The sequence below is a fragment of the Chrysemys picta genome, chromosome 3, assembly GCF_011386835.1.
Source record: "Chrysemys picta bellii isolate R12L10 chromosome 3, ASM1138683v2, whole genome shotgun sequence".
Lineage (NCBI taxonomy): Eukaryota > Metazoa > Chordata > Testudines > Emydidae > Chrysemys > Chrysemys picta.
In genome coordinates this window covers 182,638,534-182,663,694 of record NC_088793.1, presented here as the reverse complement: position 1 = coordinate 182,663,694, position 25,161 = coordinate 182,638,534, and the positions used below count along the sequence as shown (strand labels likewise).

The window sequence follows — 25,161 nt, the reverse complement described above, 5'->3', positions numbered from 1 at the left end:
CATGTAGTCTGCAGTGATCCGCTCAAGGTCATTCTTGGCAGTATCATTGGTGCCCACGTGGAGAAGCAGGAAGGGGTAGCGATCCGAGGGCTTGATGAGTCTCGGCAGTCTCTCGTCACATCGTGTATCCTAGCTCCTGGCAAGCAGCAGACCTCTCGGTTTTCCCGGTCAGGGCGGCAGATAGATGACTCAGTCCCCCTGAGGAGGGAGTCCCCGACCACCACCACCCTCCTCCTCCTCTTCCACGGAGTAGTGGTCGTGGAACCCCCATCCTTAGGACAGTGCATCTTTTGCCTTCCAATCGCTGGAGTCTCCTTCTGCTCCCTTCCCTCAGATGGGTCATCTAGTCCACTCTCCGCATTAGTACCTGTAGAAAGAACATGGAAACGATTGCTCACCTGTATCTCCATTGCTGGTACATGGACGCTCCTCTTTCTCCTTCTGGAGGTCACATGCTGCCAAACTTCTTCACCATCCTTCTGTCCCTGCTGCGCCTGCTCTGAATCTTCAGAACGTTGTGGCCCTAGAAGCATCTCCTGATGTCTGTCCAGGAAATCTTCATTTTCCCTTATGCAACGCAGAGTCGATACTTGTTTCTCCACACCTCAAACCTTCTCTTCCAATATGGAGACCAGCTTGCACTTTGTACAGACAAAGTCGCTTCTGTCCTGTGGAAGAAAGACAAACATGGCACAACCTGTGCAGGTTACAACAGCTGATCGCTCACCTTCCATATCACCTTCCTCTTAAGACCTTCCTCAGCTGTTGCAGTAACTACTCAGAGAAACCCGCAGATGAAAGCCTCAGTGAGCTCTCCCCAGGCGAACTCCCTCTGTTAGCCTCTGCTGTTCGCCGCTCAGCTGGTTCGCTGCTGACTGCCCTTATATACCAGTCAGGCCCACTCAAGGCCCACCTGGAACAAAGCACTCCCAATTCACACTTTTCAAGCAAGCAAGCAAGCAAGCACACGGCCAAACTGACAAACTGTCCAACATCAGACACTCAGATACTCACCAACACAGCCCCCCTAATGCAGCACTTAGCGTACCTCCTCTCGGACAGATCCCAGGCAAACTCCCTCTGTTAGCGTCTGCTGTTCGCCGCTCACACCTCAACTCAACTCATGACCCAGATTCAGAAAGTGGTCCAAAATCTTATGTGGAGCCCTGAAATTGTTTGTGTGTTTAGTACAGTGTACCCTCCAATCAGGACCAAGGATTATTAGGTTTTGAAAAGTGAGGAGGAAAATGTGCATGATATATTAACCATTATCTGCCCAAGGACTTACAATATACTTCACTGGAATATATTTTTATGGTCCAACTGAAACTTAAAAAGTTGGGGTTGAGAATGAAATATCTCAAAGAACTAGAACCAGAATACTGAAGACCAACTACCCTTACGTTTTGGGGAAGTTTGGATATGAAACCAAAATCTGAAGCTTAGTTCTGCTTCCAGAAAGAATCTAACAGTTCTTTTAGTATAGGCTTTAAAATGCATTGCTGAGATAGAGCTCTTATGCTACTTGTTTTCTTATTCTATCCTGCAAAACCCTCTTTCACGTTCCCAGCTACTGAGAGGACAACAGGATCACCCTGTATAAAGCCCAGCCTCTAATAATGCCATCATACCATCCAGGATGTCAAGTATCATTCCCTTTTTTCTGTTTTAATAATATTAAAAAACAAGAAATTAAATTACAATTATTCAGAAAGTGCTACAGGTTGGATTCAATCTGGTAAAACTAAGGATTTACTTGGGTTGAGTGGGGTGAGTGAAGAATGAGTTACAACCTCTGAGTAAAATTATGTTAATGTATTTAAGTTAGACCCTGTGATAAATGAAGAGTGGGGGGAGCTCTCATCAGTATCATACCTAGAAACTACTCATTTAAAACCCCAGATATGTAAGTAGATCAGGAAATGTCTAGGAAGACGCAATTAGGTTTATCCCTTTTATTTCTTTATGGCTTATTGATTCCTCTGTGCTAACCGCAGGTGCTTTTGTTTTGCTTTTAACTTTTTGCTGGACCTCAAGAAAGCTATTCTTGGTGCTTAATCCTTGTAGTTGCTCTTTTAAAATCTAGCAATAGCCTGAGTTCCCAGATGTATTTTCTTTCTTTTTTTATTAATAAAATTTACCTTTTTAAAGAACAGAATTGGATATTTGTGTCTTAAGAGGTTTGTGCACGTGTTGTTTAATTAGCTGGTGGCAACAACTGATTTCCCTTTTTTTTTTTTCTTTCTCAGCTCTTTCCCGGAAGGGGGGTGAAAGGGCTTGAGGGTACCCCACCAGAAAGAATTCCCAAGTGTGTCTTCCTGGACTCTCAAAGGGGTTCTGCACTTGGGTGGTGGAAGCATCTACCAATCCAAGGTCAGAGAAAAGCTGTAACCTTGAGAGTTTAATACAAGCCTGGAGTGGTCAGTATTAATTTTTAGAATCCTTGCGAGCCCCCACCTTCTGCACTCAAAGTGCCAGAGAGGGGAATTAGCCTTGACATGGTGGCAGAGGTGGGATCATTTTGAACCACAAGCACAGACCTCGGGGTTTTAAAAGGTCACATTTTTCCTTTTGGCAGCCTGCAAAGCCAGGGAATATTTTTTCTTTCTTTTCTTTTCTGCCTGAAGGGGAACAGGCATGCAAAAGGTTCAGCCTGAAAAGCCAGAGAGTCCAACAAGCAGTTTATTTTTTTTCTAGCTTTGTGGCAATGATATGGATAGGCTAGAGTAGGGTAGCCCTGTGCATGAGGTTGCAGTCAGGCACCGAAACCCTAGAGCAACCAGCCTTCCCTAAGCGGCACGCCACGGAGAAGACAGACCCAAATCAAGCCCAGACATCCAGCTCCATGACAGAAATGCAGAGAGGGAATGGGGGAACAGAGATTTCCTTGGAGCGAATGGTCAGCCCTCCCCAACCCGAGATCCAGGTGCCAAGATGGAGGGATGTCCTTAAGCCAGACCTAGTTCTAATTGTGGAAGACAGGAATTTCTTCCTACAGATGAAGTGCTTGGAGGCGGAAGTGGAAGCAAAGCACTTGGAGGTGGAGGAGAGGAGAGAGGCGAAGTCCTTAGAGACAGAAATGGGGCTGAAGTGCTTAGAACTGAAAAGGGCTAAGCTGGGTCAACCAGTTAGCCCTAACAGTCTTCCTCCAGGTACTGCTCCCCATTCCAAGAAATTCCCCACATACAAGGTAGGCGATGATATAGAGGCCTTCTTAGAAAATTTTGAAAGGGCCTGCCTTAGGTAGAACATCTGTACAGACCAGAATATGGTGGAGCTGAGGCCACAACTCAATGGACCCTTAGCAGGTGAAATGCCTAAAGAACACATGAACGAATATGAACTTTTTAAACAAAAGGCCAGAATTTGGATGGGGCTAACACCTGAGCATGCCCGTCAGCGGTTCAGAGCCCTAAGGTGGAACCCAGATGTGGCATTTCCCCAACACGCCTACCCATTCTAGCCTTCTTATTGTAAAAAATTTGGATGTCTGGATATCAGGAGCAAATGTTAATTCTCTGGAAGATCTGTCTCTCCTAGTACAAATGGAGCAATTCTTAGAGGTGTTCCTGAGGAAATAGAAAGGTACATCCTAGATGGGAAGCCCAAAACTGTAATCAAGGTGGTGGAGAACAGAGCCAAATGGGTGGAGATGGCGGAGAAGACGAAAGCTAATAGCAGTTGGTGGGGATACCAGAAGAGGCAACCCGAGATGACACCCCACCATTGGAGTGAGCCCAAGCCGCCACCTCGCAAGGAGGAGTCCTCCACACTGCTAGGGAGACCCCAGATGCCCTCTTATTCCAACCCCCTACTTTCCAACCACCCCAGCGCACAGTCAGATGGGTGATGCTTTAAATGTAATGAGCTGAGGCACGGGAAGGCCAACAACCCCAAGAGCACCAGCTGACTGCAACTCATCACCCCAGGATCCCACCAAGAGCCTTCAGGCCCAGATGGCTCGCAAATACCCCCAGAGTGAAGGGAAACTGTGAGTGTGGGTGGGAGAAAGATTACTGCATGGAGAGACACTGGAGCACAAGTGTCAGCTATCCACCAATCCCTGGTGGACCCCAAATTCATCGACTCACAGGTCCAAGTGATGGTGCAACCCTTTAAGGCCAACTCTTTTAACTTGCCTATGGCCAAGTTGCCTGTCCAGTACAAGGGCTGGTCAGGAATGTGGACTTTTGCAGTCTATGACGATTATCCCATTCCATGCTGCTGGGAGAAGACTTAGCCAACCATGTAAGGCTAACAAAAAGAGTGGGGATTGTCACCCCAGCCAGGTTAAACAGGCCTCCACACCTAACTCCATTCCTAAGCCTCCTACAAGGACCCAGTCTGTGTCCCCTGATACCACAGGCCCAGGGACCCAGCCAGAAGTGGTGGAACCAGACTCCAGACCAGAGTCTATGGCAGCGGTTGTAAATCCAGTTTCTGGGACCCAGCTACAGAACCAGCCCAAGGATTGGAACTGGCAGAGCAGTCAGCACCAGAGCCCATGCTTGCAGCCCCAGCAGAGTCAGGGGAGCCAGCACCAACGGGCGCCACAGAGCCTGCACCTGCAGCAGCAGCTAAACTGGTGCAAGAAGCTCAGCCGGAGCCTGAAATACAACCTAATGCACCAGCAAAGAGCTGTTCACAGTCAACAGAGAAACTCCCATCACCTGCATCGCTTCCAGTGGGACTAAGCCCAAGTCCACAACCCAGCAAGGAACTAATGTCTCCAGCATCAAGGGAGCAGTTCCAGGCAGAGCAGGAAGTGGATGAAAGCCTCAAGAGAGCTTGGATGGTGGCGCGGATCAACCCACTGCCTCTCAGCTCTTCTAATAGGTCCAAGTTTGTTGTAGGAGGAGGACTCTTATACAAGGAAACCCTTTCTGGTGGGCACAAGGGGGACTAGCATCCTTAGAAACAGTTGGTAGTTTCAATTAAGTATAGGGAAAAGCTCTTGAGCATAGACCACAATCAACCTAGTGGCCATGCTGGGGTGAACAGGACCAAGGACCATTTGGGGTAGTCATTCCACTGGGAGGGAATGGGCAAGAATGTTTCTACCTATGTCCAGTCTCGTGAGGTGTGCCAGAGGGTGGGAAAGTCCCAAGACCAGGTCAGGACCCTTCTCCAGCCACTCCCCATAATTGAGGTTCCATTTCAGCGGGTAGCTGTGGATATTCTGGGTCCTTTCCCTAAGAACACACCAAGAGGAAAGCTGTACATATTGACCTTCATGGGTTTTGCCACCTGATGTCTGGAAGCAGTAGCTCTAAGCAACACCAGGGCTAAAAGTGTGAGCCAGCCATTGGCAGACATTTTTGCCAGGGGAGGTTGGACCTCCAACATCCTTACGGATTCAGGAACTAACTTCCTGTCAGGGACCATGAAACATCTTTGGGAAGCTCATGGGGAGAGCTACTTTGTTGCCACCCTTTACGACCATTAAACGAATGGACTAGTGGAGACGTTTAATGGAACTTTGGGGGCCAGGATACGTAAATTAATGAATAAGCACTCCAATGATTGGGACCTAGTGTTGCAGTAGTTGCTCTTTGCCTACAGGGCTGTACCATGTCCCAGTTTAGGGTTTTCACCCTTTGAACTCATTTATGGCTACAAAGTTAAGGGGCCATTACAGTTGGTGAAGCAGTGATGGGGGGGAGGGGGGTACATCTTCTCCAGGAACTAACATTTTGGACTTTGTAACCAACCTGCAAAACACCCTCAAAGACTATTTAGCCCTTGCTTGAGAAAACCTACAGGATGCTCAACAAGAACAAAAGTCCTGGTATGATAAACATGCCAGAGAGCGTTCCTTCGGAGTAAGCGACCAAGTCATTGTCCTGAAAGTGCTCCAGGCCAATAAGATGGAAGCGTCGTGGGAGGGGCCATTTATGGTCCGAGAGTGCGTGGGAGCTGTTAATTACCTCATAGTGTTCCTGGACCCTACCCTAAAACCTAAAGTATACCATGTTAATTCTCTAAAACCCTTTTATTCCCCAGAAATCAAGGTTCTCCAGCTTACAGCCCAGGAGAGAGAGAATGCTGAGTGGCCTGAAGGAGTCTGCTATGAAGGGAAAAGGAACAGTGGTGTAGAAGAGGTGAACCTTTCCATAACCCTTGGGCGTAAGCAGCGACAGCAAATCTAGGAGCTGTGCACCAGCTTCGTGCCAATGTTTTCAGCCACCCCAGGATGGACAGAACGGGCGCACCACTCCATTGACACAGCAGATGCTCGCCCAATTAGAGCCCAGCCCTACCAGATGGCTCGTCAAGCGAAAACCACGATAGAAAGGAAGATCAAGGACATGTTACAGATGGGTGTAATCTGCCCCTCTGAGAGTGCATGGACCTCTCCAGTGGTTCTGGTTCCCAAACCAGATGGGGAAATCCGCTTTTGCGTGGACTATCATAAGCTAAATGCTGTAACTCGCCCAGAGAACTATTCTATGCACGGATGAGCTATTGAAAAAACTGGGACGTGCCCAATTTATCTCCGTCTTAGGCCCCATCTACTCTGGCAAGTTTCTGAGCACTAAAGCAGCTTTGAGGTGTACACACTGCCAAGCCACTTAGTACGCAGAAACTGCGCAGTTGCAGAGCTATAAAAAAACAACCCTGACAAGAGACGTAGAGCTTTCTGCGCTGGGGCTACAGCCCTGCGGTGTCAGTGTAGACACCGTGGCAATTACAGCACAGCGATTGGCCCACAATGCCTGTTCCTGCTTCTCTGGTCATCAGTTTGAACTTTACTGCCCTGCCCTTAGGTGACCAACCGTCAACCCCACCCCTTACATTCCTTTGTAAATTTGAAAGTCCCCTTCCTATTTGCTCGGTGATGCATGCAGTGGTCTGAGCGCATCTTTCCAGGTGGCCATACCTGCTCCACGCACCAGGCGATCCCCCCACTTGGAGCAATGCCGAGCTGCTGGACCTCATTGGCATTTGGGAGAGGAAGCTGTGCAGTTCCAGTGGACAGATTTCATGATGCATGATAGAAAGGGGCCATGACCAGTACACATTGCAGTGTAGGGTAAAAGTGAAGGAATTGCGGAACGCCTACCACGAGGTCCAGGAGGCAAACTGCTGCTCTAGTGCTGCGCCCACTAGCTGCCAGTTCTACGAAGAGCTGGATGTGATACTCGGTGGCGATCCCACCTCCACTGCGAAGGCCCCTGTGGATACTTTGTTGGCTCACGTGTCAGTTGAGAGTGGACCAAGCCAGGAGGTGGAAATCTTGGACAAGAAGGGGGGAGGGGGACCCAGAGGCAGAGGATGACTTGGAGGCCAGAGATGCATGTAGTCAGGAGCTCTTTTCTACCATGGAAGAGCCTAGCCAGTCACAGCAGTCGGAGCTTGGCAAAGCTCAAACAGGAGAGGAGGCCCCTGGTAAGTGGATCTGATTTTGGGAATTGATGAAGCGAGTTGTTGGGGGCAGGAGGGTTGCAGAAAGCAGGCTTGTCTCCCACAGCATGCCTAGTCTGAGAAGCGGAACAGACTGTTGATAGACTCCCTCACTTCACAGGAATCTCCCTCAGAGATCTCCAGGAAACTCTCATGGAGATACTCGGCAATCCGCTTCCGCAGGTTCTTCAGCAGAGCTGCTTTGTTTCTTGCCCCATTAATAGTAACTTTCCCGCGCCACTTTGCCGTGACGGGGGCGGGGAGAGACGGGGGGGGGGGCATTGCTGCACACAGGCTAGCCGCGTAGGCACCAGGGTGGAAGCCGCAGGCTTGGAGAAGACGCTCCCTTGATGCCCTGCTCACCCTCAGCAGCGAGATACCTCCCATAATGATCACCTCCTGTGGAAAGTGTGGGGACAGAAATTATTATCAGGCCCATCCTACAGTGCTGGCTCTCCCCAAGGGCCATGTGCCAAGTGTACAGCAGTGATTTACCCTGCCCCTGCGGCTACTCACCATTTTGGGGGTCTTGTGGCTCATGTGTGCTTGCTTGGGGTCAGCCAGTTAGTGACAGGCGTGTGAGTACTGGCTGTGTTTTAAATCACTGTTTTGAATCACTGTTGTCTGTGTTGCAAACAATACTGCTTCTGTAAAACGTTGCATTTAATCTTCACAGAGATGACCTTGGGAGGCCAGGCTCCTTTATCGGCAGCAGAACGGCAGCGCAGAATTAGAAAGCGTCCAAGAAGAACTAAGGAGGACTTTCTGTGCAAGGTTATGATGCACTCAGCCGCCGAGAAACAGGAATTGAAGGAGTGGTGGGACAGCTAGAAGAAGGACTGAAAGGAGAACACGGCACACCAGAAAGAAGCCACGGAGTGGCTCCTAACAGTTATGGAGCACCAAGTGGACACGCTCCAGGCGATACTAGCGCTTCAAACTGAGCAGCTCCACGCCCGCCCTTCCCTGCAGCCGCCGTCGCAAAACTCTTTCCCATGCATCCAACACACTGTTATCAACCTCCTGGCTCCATTCTCTACCCGCAGCATTCCACTCCTCCCTCCTCACAGTCCAGAACTGTGGACTCCCAATACCCACTGCACTCAACACCCATCCATCTGCAGTTGGGCCCTGCTGAAGTACAGCACTGGGTGCATTGTACTCCAAAGGAGAAGGTTGTGTATGATCCCTGGACATACACAAATCTGTAGCTGTCCCGGGACCCCTCCTCCTCTTGAGAACTTCCCTTCTTCTGTACCTCCTCCCCCTCCTTGCTGATGAAATTTTTCATTTGACTCTCCCTCCGGTTGTTGTCTTTTAATAAAAGAATTGTTTGTTTGAAAGCAATCTTTATTCTATTAAGTGAAAACAAAAAGAGCACTCCAAGGCAACATACAATAATGTTAAGGCCCCTTCTTGCATCATGCACCAATCACCTCCTAGCATTACAAGCAATGCAATCTCAAGCATAGCAACAAAAATTAATGGCTTTCAGCTTCAAATTGCTGCCTCAAGGCATCCCTGATCCTTATGGCCCTGCGCTGTGCCCCTCTAATAGCCCTGGCTGTTCAAACTCAGTCTAATAGCCTCTGCAGTCCAGCCCTGAGTGAAACTTTCCCCCTTCCCTTCACAAATATTATGGAGCATACGGCACACGCGAATATTGTCATCAGCCGTGTCCAGCTTCCCATAGAGGCAGTGCCAGTGGGCTTTTAAATGGCCAAATGCACACTCCACAGTCATTCTGTACTTGCTCAGCCTATTGTTGAACCACTCCTTGCTGCTGTTAAGTTGCCCCGTGTATGGCTTCATGAGCCACGGCATTAAGGGGTAGGCGCGGTCTCCCAGGATCACAATGGGCATTTCGACTTCCCGTACGGTGATCTTCTGGTCTGGGAAGAAAGTCCCTGCTTGCAGCTTCTTGAACAGGCCAGTGTTCAAAAAGATGCATGCATCATGCACCTTGCCAGACCAGTCTGCATTAATGTCTGTAAAACGCCCACAGTGATCCACAAGTGCCGGGAGAACCATTGAGAAATACCCCTTGTGATTAATGTACTTGGGAGCTAGGTGGTCTGGTGCCAGACTTGGAATGTGCGTGCCATCTATCGCCCCTCTGCAGTTAGGGAAACCCATTTGTACAAAGCCATCCACAGTGTCATGCATGTTACCCAGAGTCATAATCTTTTGGAGCAGGATGCTATTAATGGCCCTGCACACGTCCATCAACATGACTCCAACACTCGACTTTTCCATTCTGAACTGGTTAGCGACCGATGGGTAGCAGTTTGGAGTAGCCAGCTTCCACAGTGCTATCGCCACGCGCTTCTCCAACAACAGGGCAGCTCTCATTCTTGTGTTCTTGCGCCGCAGGGCTGGGGTGAGCTCATCACACAGTTTCCTCATGCGAAAGTTCTGCAGCCACTGCTCATCATCCCAGACGTGCATCACGATTTGATCTCACCACTCAGTGCTTGTTTCCCGATCCTAAAAGCGGCGTTCCACTTTGGTCAGAACCTCCATGAATGCCACAAGCAATCTCGTGTCGTAGCTAATATGCATGGTGAGATCAATGTCGCACTTCTCTTGCCTTTGTAGTTTAAGGAATAACTCCACTGCCACTCTTGACGTGTTGGTCAGAGCGAGCAGCATACTGGCCAGCAGTTTGGGATTGAGGTTGCAGGAACAAACCATCCTGATGTGTAGAAAGAATAGTAAATATGACAGGCGACCAGCTTGGCTTAACAGAGAAGTCCTTGCTGATTTTAAACACAAAAAAGAATTTTACAAGAAGTGGAAGACTGGACAAATGACCAGAGAGGAATATAAAAATATTGCTCAGGCATGCAGGAGTGAAATCAGGAAGGCCAAATCACACTTGGAGTTGCAGCTAGCAAGAGATGTTAAGAGTAACAGGAAGGGTTTCTTCAGGTATGTTAGCAACAAGATGAAGGTCAAGGAAAGTGTGGGCCCCTTACTAAATGAGGGAGGCAACCTAGTGACCGAGGATGTGGAAAAAGCTAATGTACTCAATGCTTTTTTTGCCTCTGTCTTCACAAACAAGGTCAGCTCCTAGACTACTGCACTGGGCAGCACATCATGGGAAGGAGGTGACCAGCCCTCTGTGTAGAAGGAAGTGGTTTGGGAATATTTAGAAAAACTGGATGAGCACAAATCCCTGGGGCCGGATGCACTGCATCCGAGGGTGCTAAAGGAGTTGGCGGATGTGATTGCAGAACCGTTGGCCAGTATCTTTGAAAACTCATGGTGATCACAGGAGGTCCCAGACGACTGGAAAAAGGCTAATGTAAAGCCCATCTTTAAAAAAGGGAAGGAGGAGGATCCGGGGAACTACAGATCAGTCAGTCTCACTTTGGTCCCTGGAAAAATTATGGAGCAGGTCCTCAAGGAATCAGTTCTGAAGCACTTAGAGGAGAGGAAAGTGATCAGGAACAGTCAGCATGGATTCACCAAGGGCAAGTCATGCCTGACTAACCTAATTGCCTTCTATGATGAGATAACTGGCTCTGTGGATGAGAGGAAAGCAGGGGACATGTTATTCCTTGACTTTAGCAAAGCTTTTGATACGGTCTCCCACAGTATTCTTGCTGCCAAGTTAAAGAAGTATGGTCTGAATGAATGGACTATAAGGTGGATAGAAAGCTGGCTAGATCATTGGGCTCAGCGGGTAGTGATCAATGGCTCCATGTCTAGTTGGCAGCCGGTATCAAGCTGAGTGCCCCAACGGTCGGTCCTGGGGCCGGTTTTGTTCAATATCTTCATTAATGATCTGGAGGATGGCGTGAACTGCACCCTCAGCAAGTTTGCAGATGACACTAAACTGGGAGGAGTGGTAGGGATCGGATACAGAGGGACCTAGACAAATTAAAGGATTGGGCCCAAAGAAATCTGATGAGGTTCAACAAGGACAATTGCAGAGTCCTGCACTTAAGACGGAAGAATCCCATGCACTGCTACAGACTAGGGACCAAATGGCTAAGCAGCAGTTCTGCAGAAAAGGACCTAGGGGTAACAGCGGAGAAGAAGCTGGATATGAGTCAACAGTGTGCCCTTGTTGCCAAGAAAGCTAATGACATTTTGGGCTATATAAGTAGAGGCATTGCCAGTAGGTCGAGGGACGTGATCATTCTCCCCTGTATTTGACATTGGTGCGGCCTCATCTGGAGTGGTGTCCAGTTTTGGGCTCCACACTACAAGAAGGGTGTGGAAAAATTGGAAAGAATCCAGCGGAGGGCAACAAAAATGATTAGGAGGCTGGAGCACATGACGTATGAGGAGAGGCTGAGGGAACTGGGATTGTTTAGTCTGCAGAAGAGAGGAATGAGGGGGGATTTGATAGCAGCTTTCAACTATCTGAAAAGGGGTTCCAAAGAGGATGGATCTAGAGTGTTCTCAGTGGTACCAGATGACAGAACAAGGACGAATGGTCTCAAGTTGCAGGTTGGATATTAGGAAAAACTTTTTCACTAGGAGGGTGGTGAAACACTGGAATGGGTTACCTAGGGAGGTGATGGAATCTCCTTCCTTAGAGGTTTTTAAGGTCATGTTTGACAAAGCCCTGGCTGGGATGATTTAGTTGGGAATTGGTCCTGCTTTGAGCAGGGGGTTGGACTAGATGACCTTCTGAGATCCCTTCCAACCCTGATATTCTATGATTCTGTGATCCATTCCTGCAGCCCAAAAGAGGCAGGGTACGCAGTACACAAATCGTTGAAAGATGGCGCCAAATGCGGATGGAAGTACAGGGATTGATGGGATGCGAAGCAATGCATCACGGGGTATTGGTTCTGGACCCAGGATGCCCCGTGACCCCCTCCGCCTTCCCACAAGTCTTAATGGCAAAAGAGAAAGAGGTGCTATGTGGGATAGCTGCCCAGAGTGCACCACTCTGAATAGCGCTGCTAGTGCCGCAAGTGTGAACACGCTATTGCGCTGGCAGCTATCAGTGTGAACACACAACAGCATTTTCCCTTCTGCGCTCTCTGAGCGGTGCTGTAACTGCTGGGCTGTAACTTTGCAAATGTAGATGTGCCCTTAGACTTAACTAAGGGGTACTGGCAAGTGCCGCTAGATAACCCAACCAAGGAAAGGTCAGCCTTCATCACCCAGGTAGGGCTGTATGAATTTAATGTGCTCCCTTTTGGACTGCACCCGCCACCTTCCAGAGACTGGTAGATAACCTTCTGGCTGGATTTGGGGAATTTGCAGTCGCCTACCTTGACGATGTGGCCATATTCTCAGGTTCATGTGCAGAACACCTTCAAGCTGTCTTCCAGCGCATAAGGGAGGCAGGAGTAACCATTAAGGCCAAAAAATGTGTAATAGGGCTAAACAGGGTAACGTAGCTTGGACAGCAAGTGGGTCAAGGAACTATCAACCCCCTACAGGCTAAAGTAAATGCTATTCAAAATTGGCCTGTCCCTAAATTAAAAAATCTTTCTTGGGCTTGGCTGGGTATTACAGACAATTTGTACCACTCTACAGCCAAATTGCCACCCCACTGATCAACCTAACCAGGAAAAAACAGTCAAATGCAGTTCAGTGGTCTGAGAAGTGTCAAAAAGCCTTTAACTACCTTATGTCTAACCCTGTACTAAGGGCCCCAGACTTCGACCAATCTTTCGTTGTAACCACAGATGTATCCGAGCATGGTGTAGGAGCAGTTTTAATGCAGGAAGGACCAGATCAACAATTCCATCCTATTGTGTTTCTCAGCAAAAAACTTTCTGAGAGGGAAAGCCACTGGTCAGTCTCAGAAAAAGAATGTTACGCCATTGTGTATGCTCTGGAGAAGCTACGCCCATACATTTGGGGACAGCATTTCCACCTGCATACTGACCAGGCTACGCTAAAAGGGCTTCACACTGTCAAAGAGACTAACAAAAAACTTCTGCGGTGGAGTTTAGCTCTTCAAGACTTTGATTTTGAGATACAACACATATCAGGAGCCTCTAACAACATGGCTGATGCACTCTCTCAGGAAGGTTTTCCAGAATCAGCGAGGTAAAAATGTCCTGTATTCTAAGTCATTATAGTCCTTAAAATGTGGAAAATACTGTTTAGTTCTTCCTGTAATAGTAGTAAAATTAGAGGTGCATGTATCTTATTAACTCTGTTTTCCTAAATCTCCAGGAAGAAATCCCAGCCAGTGTGGACCCAACCTGAATCAGGCTGTCCAGCACCGTCTGTGATTTGGGTGTGTGTGTGTGTGGTAAATAAAGGGTGGGGCCGCTCCCTTTTATGGACACCCAGCCAGCCAGTTAGCTATACAATTCCTCTTAGTAGCTGTTCTCTAATTGCTCTACCTGTAAAGGGTTAAAAAGTCTCACTGCTAGGCATAGGTAAAAGGAAGTGAATGGACACCTGGCCAAAAGAGCTAATGGGAAGGCTAGAATTTTTTAAAATGGAGAAAAGACTCTCCTTTTGTCTATCTGTTGTTGTTCTCCCAGGGAGAGGCGGACAGGGCAGAGCTATGCTGTAAGAAGCTTGGGCCAGGTATGAAAAAATCATCAGTATCATACCTAGAAACTACTCATTTAGAACCCCAGATATGTAAGTGGATCAGGAAATGTCTAGGAAGACACAATTAGATTTATCCCTTTTATTTCTTTATGGCTTGTGGACTTCTCTGTGCTAACCCCAGGTGCTTTTGTTTTGCTTGTAACCTTTAAGCTGGACCTCAAGAAAGCTATTCTTCGTGCTTAATCCTTGTAGTTGCGCTTTTAAAATCTAGCAATAGCCTGAGTTCCCAGATGTATTTTCTTTCTTTTTTTTATTAATAAAATTTACCTTTTTTAAGAACAGAATTGGATTTTTGTGTCTTAAGAGGTTTGTGCATGTTGTTTAATTAGCTGGTGGCAACAGCTGATTTCCCTTTTTTTTTTTTTTCTGTCTCAGCTCTTCCCCGGAGCGGGGGGGGTGAAAGGGCTTGAGGGTGCTCCACAGGAAGGAATTCCCAAGGGTGCCTTCCTGGGCTCTCACTACTTGGGTAGTGGCAGTATCTACCAATCCAAGGTCAGAGAAAAGCTATAACCTTGGGAGTTTAATACAAGCCTGGAGTGGCCAGTATTAATTTTTAGAATCCTTGCGGGGCCCTTGTGGGGAATTAGCCTTGACAGAACCTTATCATTTGAACACCAATTTTTTTGGTCTGGTTTTAGTATTCTACAAATGGTATTTCCTGTCACATTTCTGTATTAAATACCACACATTCTTGTGATTTAGATGTTATGAGCTGCACAACATATGTACTAATGTAAGGTCAATGTCTTTGTGTACAGTTTTCCTCTGATTAAGAATTTGTAGGTTAAATTTACATGGATCCCATTCTAGTTTTTCAAGAGTGAGAACTGGTATATTTAAAGCTCTGCTTCATTGCCATTTCCAAGGAAAAGTTTCTTAAAATTCCTGAAAAGGAGTGAATTGAAGCACTTCATGTCAGGTTGTTTTTTAAAGAAAGATTAATTTGTTGAGCCCTGCACAGTGAAGGCAGCAGAGAAATAACAGCAGTGGGATACAGCAATGTATGACTGCAAATGCTTATTTTGTAAGCTGCAAATGGAATGGCACTAATACTACCCATTACAAATGCAGGGTGTGAATTCCCTTTTATTACAATATTATTAATTTTTTTTTAAATCTTTTTTTCATGGTGCTGTGGTCAGACCTAGAGTTCCATAAGTGGAGGTCAATGGACTACAGTAGAATCTCAGAGTTACTAACTCCTCAGGAATGGAGGTTGTTTGTAATTCTGAAATGTTCATAACTCTGAACAAAACATTATGGTTGTTCTTCCAAAAGTTTACAACTGAACATTGACTTCATACAGCTTTGAAATTTTAGTATGCAGAAGAAAAATGCTGCTTTCCCTTAATTTTTTTAGTAGTTTACATTTAACACAGTACTGTACTGTATTTGCTTTTTTGTTTGTTTGTTTTGGATCTCTGCTTCTACCTGATTGTGTACTTCCAGTTCCAAATGAGGTATGTGGTGGACTGGTCAGTTCATAACTCTGCTGTTCGTAACTCTGAGGCTCCACTGTACTATATATTTGAATATTTCCTTTTTGTTTTTTATACATGTAGTATTTTTGCTCCCATTATCTCAAAAAGTAATAAGGGAAAGCTCCATTCATGCCAAAAGGCATATGAATGGCATAAATATAGATGAGAGAGATGTATGTGGAAAAACGTTTTTCTTCATAGACTTTTATTAACTGAAGTTAAATATTTCACAGGTAAAAAGACTGGAGCTTTAAAACAAAATCTGTGGAGAAAGCTGTAATTTCATGTTCAGACAGAAAAAATTTATAGAAAGGCAATAACTGTGGACAGAGGAATAGATACGAATATTAACATGTGGAATAACTGACATTGAAAAGGTGCCGTGTCAGTGATGGGAAGGGGAATAGTTCACAAAGTGCTGTTTAGGAAAAATATATATTTGTTGTATATAATGTTTATGTACTTACAGTCACATTTTATATTTTGTCATTTTTTTTCACTTATGCTAGTCCATATTTAACAACTTGTGTGTGTCAAAATAGTTAAATAAAAAGGTTTATGCTTTGTCCTACCCAATTCAAGCCCTATCTCTGCACTCTCCTGTGTCCGTTTCAGTAGAATTTCTCTTTTGATCACTTCCTTTCTGCCCACTCATCATCATCTCCTCCTCCCATCACTTACTTGTCTCTTGTAACCTCCCTTTGAGCTCTAATGCAGAACTTCTGTGCCCACTTTCCACCACTCTCCAACTTGTTGATGTGCCTCAGAATGCTTTGCTCCTGATTGTCACAGCAAAAGTGATGCTGTAAGTGAGTACCACCCCACCTGTGATTAAAAAAGGTAGCAAGGTATTTTGGGATGATACCAGCTTGCCTGTGGAAAACAGACCATGTAATTTTGAGATTGCAGGAGTAAGATGATAGGAGGGGAGACGGGAAAAGAGGTGAATGAAGAATGCTGGCAACTAAAGGGGAGTGGCTGAAACAGTAGAAAAAATGGTAATGATGTGGGTAGAAAATGACCCACGTTTTCTGTCCATTGCTAAACTTCAAACTCATACATAGTGTTTGAGTGGATAACGGAGATGCTAATGGGCCCTAACTACAATGTAACCATTTGGAATGCTCTCTCTTTTGAGAGGTGGAGGAGAAATCTTACTAAAAGTAACTAGTATACTGCAAATATTTTTTGTGAAGAAAAAGGTTTAGAGTTCAAAAAATAATGAGACTAAAACAACTCCATTCTAAATTCTTGTTTGTTCAGCAATAAAATCAGCAAAAAATTTGTCGTAGACCAGGATGCATTCCTAAATTTTAAGATGGCCCAAAAGAAATTGCAAAGTGTATGGCACAACATACAAATTCATTTGGCTGAACTCTTTCCTTTTTAGAAACAAACTGGTTTCCTAATCTCTACAGATTAAGAATGGTTTGTATGGCTATATGACAAATAACTCAAATAAACAAATTGATGATATAGCTGTGAGGGGAAAATGCTTCCAAGTAACTGTTGTCTAATCCTAAATTATATAGGAATATACATGCAGGTGGTACAATGAGTAGGAACATGGCCATTCTTGTGCTTTCATGCAGACATGAATGTGTACTGACATAATCAGGATATCCTTTCTAGAATGAACAGCATTTGTACAAACCCTGCGGTGTTTCATTGTATTTTGTTTAGAGATTTATTTCTTGTTTCTTCATCAACCACAAGGAGTGGAGGGGGGGAAGAACTCTTTGGGGACAATATATCTAATATAGGGATATAATGTTATGTGTTTCGTGTTTTAAATTGTACATTAAAAATTAAAGTCCAGGTTAACTGTTTACTTCAGTGATACTCCGATCTCAGGGGTTCAGGAGCCAAATTGGCAACCAGCATTACCCAAAAGAACCACAGTAGTGTGAATTCATTGTTTAATTTACTATATATATATATATATATATATATAGTATATCTATAAATTATTCTCACAGCAAAATAACTGACCAAGTATTCTACAATTGATTAATAAAATAGTAAAAGCATCCTGACTGGTTAATAACTTAGATTGTGTGATTTAATTATTAACCAATGTTTTAATAACATGTCCTGCAAAGAGCTGCAGGAGATACAGTAAAGAGCCACTGATTTACTGCTTGAATTCTCATACAGATTACATTTAATAATCATAGAATCATAGAAGATTAGGGTTGGAAGAGAAGGAGGTCATCTAGTCCAACTCCCTGCTCAAAGCAGGACCCTCACCAACTAAATCATGTCAAGCCGGGCCTTAAAAACCTCTAAGGATGGAGATTCCACCACCTCCCTAGGTAACCCATTCCAGTACTTCACCACCCTCCTAGTGAAATAGTGTTTCCTAATATCCAACCTAGGCCTCCCCCACTGCAACTTGACACCATTGTTCCTTGTTCTGTCATCTGCTACCACTGAGAACAGCCAAGCTCCATCCTCTTTGGAACTCCCCTTTCAGGTAGTTGAAGGCTGCTATCAAATCCCCCCTCACTCTTCTCTTTTGCAGACTAAACAAGCCCAGTTCCATCAGCCTCTCCTCGTAAGTCATGTGCCCCAGCCCCCTGATCATTTTCGTTGCCCTCCGTTGGACTCTCCAATTTGTCCACATCCTTTCTGTAGTGGGGAGCCCAAAACTGGACGCAATACTCCAGATGTGGCCTCACCAGTGCCGAATAGAGGGGAATAATCACTTCCCTCGATCTGCTGGCAATGCTCCTAGTAATGCAGCCCAATATGCTGTTAGCCTTCTTGGCAACAGGGGCACACTGCTGACTCATACTCCATCTCATCCACTGTAATCCCCAGGTCCTTTTCTGCAGAACTGCTGCTTAGCCAGTCGGTCCCTAGCCTATAGATTCTGCATGGGATTCTTCATCCTAAGTGCAGGACTCTGCACTTGTCCTTATTGAACCTCATTAGATTTCTTTTGGCCTAATCCTCCAATTTATCCAGGTCACTTTGGAACCTATCCCTACCCTCCAGCATATCTACCTTCCCCCCCCCCCCCCTCTTAGTGTCATTTGTGAACTTGCTGAGGATGCAATCCATCCCATCATCCAGATAAGCATAATCCAGATAAGCGTAATAATGCTTATATCAGAAGAATATTTCAGTTAAACCTAATTTATTTACTGATTGAATGAATTGTTCTTTTCCAGACTCCCAGCCAAATCAGTGCTTAGCAGAATGAATGTGTCCCTACTTCTTGGGCTTGTGGCTAAAGTCAAGTGTAAAAGAGTCTCTTCATAAACCACCAGACCTATAAACCATCCTGAAAAGGGTTTGGATTTGCCAATCTAAATGTGGGGAGGGATAGCTCAGTGGTTTGAGCATTGGCCCGCTAAACCCAGGGTTGTGAGTTCAATTCTTGAGGGAGCCATTTAGGGTTTTGGAGTAAAAATCTGTCTAGGGATTGGTCCTGCTTTGAGCCGGGGGTTGGACTAGACAACCCTGAGGTCCCTTCCAACCCTCATATTCTGTGTGCCCACATTTCTGCAATCTCTGACAGGTTAAGTCAGAAGCTGAAATAATTTTGAGTATTTTGGGTGTTCTCATCATCTTCAGTTCCCTGTATCTGATCTTCACTTCTTTTAGTGAAAGTCATCCCACAAATTACAAGCAAAATCCAATCTATACACAAAATAAATACTGTTTATAGAACCTGTTTAAGGTTGTACAGTTAAGCCTTCACAAGCTAGGGAATTCCAGGGTTAAGGTTGCACTGGCAATTTATCTCTTTGTGTGTAATGTATTATGATACAGTTTTAATTACATGATCATATACTAATTTTTCCACAGGACACTGTCTCATTCAGTGCACAGGATGGATGGTGCTCACTGAATGAGTAGTTATTAATTATTTCTCTTTAGCCAAAATGTGACTTCAGGCCTTATTTACTGCTCACCATCCAAACCCTGCACTAAATACAGAATTATTAATTTCCTCATGGGCTTTTCTGTGGCACTTGTTACCATAGTATCTGAGCACTTCACAAATATGAATGAATTTATGTTCACAACACCAGTAGGTGTTATAATGGAGGAGTTATAATAGCCATTTTACAGCTGGGGAACTGATGCACAGAGAGATTAAGGCCAAAATTGTCAAAACTATCTACCATATTGTCTCTCCCCACCGCTCCCTCCGCAGAGGTCATTAGCTGGGTTTGGACCTGTAGATCCCTAGCACACTAATGGAATAATGGATGGTTGTACGAGGCTGTTATCTCATTGTGGACCAGCCACCAGAGGCTGATGGGACACATTTTGTTAGTGGGATTCACAGCTCTTTGCTGACACCAAAGAAAAGTTGAGAGTCAGGAATCCTGGGTTCCATTTCAGGTTTTGGAGGGGAAATGTGCTCAAGTGGTTACCCTTCTTTCCCTGTCCCTTAGCATACACCTACCTGTTTCCCCTCCTATGCCGCACCAACTGCCTGTCTTTGTCTCCCCTCCCCCCCCAGCCTATCTCTGTACCACTCTGCACCTATCCCCACCAGAATTCAAGTCCTGTCACCTCAGGCATAGACTGTGTCTTCCCCAGCACCTGTCCGTGTCTCTCTGCAGCCCCATGTCCCTCTCCCTCTCCCTGAAGATACAATGCTTTGTTAGTGACAAGCAGCAAACCCTTCCAGGTGCTGTTATCAATCAGCACAGCAGCATGTGGATCCCCACACCCAGCTAAATTGCATGAATGCTCCCGGAGCCACTCACAAATCACTCAGAGAAAGGCACCAGCTAATTCCCTCCAGTTCCCCAGCCTTATACCACAGAACTGTACTGTCTTGCCCTGGTCAGAAGCCCAACCAGTGTAAGTTTATTACCCAGTCCGCCCCACCCTCAATGTGGAGAGATCATGCCCTCGCCTTTGTAACCTGAGTTGAGATTTCCCAAGCACTTCAAGCAAAATAATTACCACAGAAAATAAAAGATAAGCACACAATCTAAATCTTAAATCTTATTACACTAGGCAGTATTTAAATTGAGCAATTTTCTTACCCCATTGGATGTTACAGTTCTTATACACAGCTCTCAATACAACCAGTCTCCTCAGTTGAAGTCTTCGTCTTCTCAGCATTCTTGTTGCTTCCAGCATAGGTGGGGGAGGAGAAAGGCAAAAGCATGATGCCACTCTCCCCTTTTTTATATTCTTAGTTCATGTGCCTAGAAGACACTTGCCCAGACATGTCCTGGTGAGTTTTGCTGAGTCACTGGATTGAGCAGTCCTTGTTGTGGTCTTGTGCAACTGCCATTGAATTGTAAATCCCTTGATTACAACTCCCCTGCTGATTAATGGTTGGTTAACACCCTCCTGGACTGGGATCACCACCCTTGTAGTAGAGACTCTCAAACTGACAACATATTTCAGTAACAACCATACAGCAAAATATCATAACTTCATACATGTTAATGATATACATATTTGAACAGAACAGTAGGTTTCAGCAGATCATAACCTTTCATATAATATCATACATGGCATGCTTTGTATGAAATATCACGATATATGAATGATGAATATGGGAGTTACAGGGTGCTCTTTTGAGGGACATTGTGTTACAGATGGCCTCCCTGCTTTTGGTTTCTGTGTCTCATACAACAGCAACCCCCTGCTGCAAGGACGAGCAATTTCAGGGAAAGTCCTGCTTAGCTCCTCTAGCATGTTAGTGTGGAGAATTTAGCTCCAAACCTGTAACTGTTCTACCACTACTTCTTCTTTCGTATGGCAAGAGGGGTGATTAACAATGTTCAGATAACCAAGTCCAGATTAGTGAGCTGATTGGTAGCTTCGGGAGTGGCTTGATGTAAATCTGGGATGCCACTGGCAAATGATCAAAGCGGGCACTGATTTACAATGTGGTCCATAGTTTTGGTTGTGTCCACAGTCACCCTGTGTGTTGCTGTCATCTCTTACACCTTTGGAAGATGAGAGACATCTGCCATGCAATGTTCTAAAATATTCAGTGCAGACCATTGTTTCTGGGGTAAGCTCGAAGTTTTTTTTCAGAGTTGGCAATTTAGTGTGTGTTTTGGACATTAGCATTATCCTAGAAAACTTTCCAAAGTGCCTCAGAATTGCATGAGGATGCTTTAGGAACTTTAGCACAATCCCAGAAAGGCTTGCAAGATTTCAATCATGTCTTTGGAAGGTTCTGGAGGTCCTCATGAATTGTCTACTGAGCACGTGAAAGTTGCATTTTTTTTATTATACGTAGCACACATTTCCTCCATGCATACATCCCTATGTTAAGAATAGGGCTGTCGATTAATTGCAGTTAACTCATGCGATTAACTCAAAAAAATCATGATTTAAAAAATTAATTGAGATTAATCACAGTTTTAATCGCACTGTTAAACAATAGAATACCAATTGAAATTTATTAAATATTTTTGGAGGTTTTTCTACATTTTCAAATGTATTGATTTCAATTACAACACAGAACACAAAGTGTACAGTGCTCACTTCATATTATTATTTTTGATTATGAATATTTGCACTGTAAAATGATAAACAAAAGACATATTTAAATTCACCTCATACAAGTACTGTAGTGCAATCTCTTTATTGTGAAAGTGTAACTTACAAATTTAGATTTTTTTTGGTTACATAATTGCACTCAAAAACAAAACAAGGTAAAACTTTAAAACCTACAAGCCTACTCAGTCCTACTTCTTGTTCAGCCAATCATTAAAGCAAACAAGTTTGTTTACATTTACAGGAGATAATGCTGCCTGCTTCTTGTTTACAATGTCACCTGAAAGCGAGAACAGGCATTTGCATGACACTTTTGTAGCCGGCATTCCAAGGTATTTACATGCCAGATATGCTAAACATTCATATGCCTCTTCATGTTCGACCACCATTCCAGAGGACATGCTTCCATACTGATGATGCTTGTTTAAAAAAAAAAAAGTGTTAATTAAATTTGTGACTGAATTCTTGCAGGAGAGTTGTATGTCTCCTGCTCCGTGGTCTGACCTGCATTCTGCCATATATTTTGTATTATGGTAGTCTCAGATAGTGACCCAGTGTATGTTGTTTGATTTAAGAACACTTTTACTACAGTTTGATAAAACACAAAGAAGGTTCAAATATCAGATTTCTAAAGATAGCTACAGCACTTGACCCAAGGTTTAAGAATCTCAAGTGCCTTCCAAAATCTGAGAGGGAGGAGGTGTGGAGCATGCTTTCAGAAGTCTTAGAAGAGCAACACTCCAATGCAGAAACTACAGAACACGAACCATCAAAAAAGAAAATCAACCTGGTGGCATCTGACTCAGATGATGAAAATGAACATGCATCAGTCTGCACTGCTTTGGATCATTATCGAGCAGAACTAGTCATCAGCATGGACGCATATCCTCTGGAATAGACATATGAAGCATGAAGGGACATATGAATCTTTAGCACATCTGGCACATAAATATCTTGCGACGCCGGCTACAACAGTGTCATGCGAACACCTGTTCTCCCTTTCAGATGACATTGTAAACAAGAAGCAGGCAGCATTATCTCCTGTAAATGTAAACGATTGGCTAAACAAGAAGTAGGAATGAGTGGGCTTATAGGCTTTAAAGTTTTACATTGTTTTATTTTGGAATGCAGTTATTTTGTACATAATTCTACATTTGTAAGTTCAACTTTCATGATAAAGAGTTTGCACTACAGTACTTGTATTAGGTGAATTGAAAAATACTATTTCTTTTGTTTACAGTGCAAATATTTGTAATACAAAATAAATAAAAACTGAGCACTGTAAACTTTGTATTTTGTGTTGTAATTGAAGTCAATATATTTGAAAATGTAGAAAACATCCACAATATTTAAATAAATGGTATGCTATTATTGTTTAACAGCACGATTAATCATGATTAATTTTTTTAATCGCTTGACAGCCCTAGTTAAGAATGTTTTAAGGTTGTAAAGTCTAGCACTCAAAAGTTCGGAAATGCCAGAATTCAACAAAATTAGAGTGGATTTTTATGGTGACAGCAAAACGCACATCCCTGATATCAAGCAGACTCCCACCCTTGCCAACTTTCAAGTCCCTATTCCAAAGCCTGGAGGCCCTAGAACTTCTCAATTAAATGGTAATAAGTTTTTTTTTAACAAGGGTAGAACAACATAATCTTCCCTAACTTTGCTCTGAGAAATAGCAGAACCGTTTTAACTGAAATTTTCAAAACATAATTTAGTCTGAGTCAGACACCTTTCATGAAAATTTCAGCCTGGATGGTTAAAGTTTGGCAAAGTATAAGGTCTGTTATTAGTTGCTTGTAAATGGACAATGTTAGATGGTCTTTCTTAGAGGTCTTTCTGCCAGCTCTCCCTATAAAGGATGTTGTTATTAGCTCTATCTATAATAAATTTTAGTATCCACTAAAATGTGGTATACAGAATGTCATTTTATACTTTTAATATTCAAAATTTATGCTTCTGAAATGTCCATTCCATGCCTCTACTACAAAAGCAAATCTAATGTGAACCATTTCAGACAACCACAAAACAAATTAGATGTGGAATTTTCAGTCATATCTTGCTAACAACGTGTACATCCTGATGGTAAGAAACCCTAAGGTGACCATATCTATTTACAGTACTTACAGAATAGAAAACTTTATGTAGTTTGGGAAAAATTGGCTCACCATAGCATAGACAATGAAGATACTTTGTAACACCACAATTTGTTCTGAATGCTTCAGTGTTACTTTCGTGTAGTTTTGCTTAAGTTTATTTATTCTTAACTGTCTTGAAGAACAAGAAGGCATGGATACTAAACTTATGTGGGGACAAAGCCTAGTATTTCCTTCAAAGCTGGCTTTTGACATCACAGGTGCAAAGGGCAAGAATAATATGTTTCCCCCCACACTTTGGACGTGTTTCTCCCTACTGCTATTACCAACAACCATAATCAGGAAAAGAGCCAGCACAAAAGTCTCGTGGAGTGAGCAGAACTTTTAATTGTTTGTAAATAAAATTATATATAGCACACACACCCTCCATGCACACATTCCTATGTTAAGAATGTTTTAAGGTAAAGTGTAGCACTCAAAAGTTAGGAAATGCCAGAATTCAAGTTGCTTGTGCAACCTTAATATGCCCCTTTATGATTATGTAATATGACAGTCTTTAATTACATTAATTACTTTTTTCCTCCATAGGACCCTTCCATCCTGTCCCTCTGCACCTAGTCATATGCATTTGAGTTTGACTGTTTCCTTTTCCTCCATGCTGCCTAGGCATCAGTCTCCCTGGCCTGAGTTCTGCTCAGCCTCTTGTTGGAGCATGTGAATTGTGGCTGGCACAGAACTCTGTGTGGGTAGATCAGGCTCAGTACAGATGGAATGTTCAGGGAATTTTTCTGCCAGCCACAACAAACTTCTGAGATATGTAAATTTATAATTTCAGAGGCTTATAACTCAGCCAAATTTGGGTGAAATTTCAGAGACAGAAAAAGGGCATAGGGTGAGAGAACCCAGCTTCCTCCACCCACACACATGCCCCTCTTCCAAATGGTAAGTTTCTGCCCCAAAGCATGGAGGTGCTATAGCTTCTCAGCAAAACAGTTGTAAGAATTTTTTAACATGGGCAAAGCAATGCATTTCCCCCCTAGCCTCCATCTTGGAAACAGATGAGCCATTTTTGCTGAACTTTCCCAAAAAATTCATCATGAGGCAGATACCCAGCATGAAAATTTCAGCTCAAACAGTTATTT

The 25,161-nt window shown here is 44.2% G+C and overlaps 1 protein-coding gene and 1 long non-coding RNA gene across 8 annotated transcripts in view; one reads left to right on the top strand and one right to left on the bottom strand.

Annotated features, from left to right (window-relative positions):
* The window catches only part of LOC135982698 (uncharacterized), a 30,726-nt gene extending 10,145 nt beyond the window's left edge, over window positions 1–20,581 (bottom strand). Inside the window, exons 1-2 of the long non-coding RNA XR_010600242.1 lie at window positions 20,444–20,581; window positions 399–668 (exon numbers count right to left, since the gene is read on the bottom strand). This is a non-coding gene — a long non-coding RNA (uncharacterized LOC135982698). The remainder of the gene's footprint in view (window positions 1–398; window positions 669–20,443) is intronic.
* The window catches only part of STON1 (stonin 1), a 58,897-nt gene that overhangs the window by 18,223 nt on the left and 15,513 nt on the right, over window positions 1–25,161 (top strand). Inside the window, exon 1 of one of the 7 annotated variants that reach the window (XM_065590743.1) lies at window positions 13,558–13,621. The exons of 4 other annotated variants lie outside the window; for them this stretch is intronic. The gene's annotated coding sequence lies outside the window, so the exon portion shown is untranslated. Of the gene's footprint in view, window positions 1–13,557; window positions 13,622–24,207; window positions 24,391–24,880; window positions 24,962–25,161 lie in introns of those variants that run through there. 2 more of the 7 variants (XM_042842413.2, XM_005282338.4) reach the window with 2 other exon arrangements.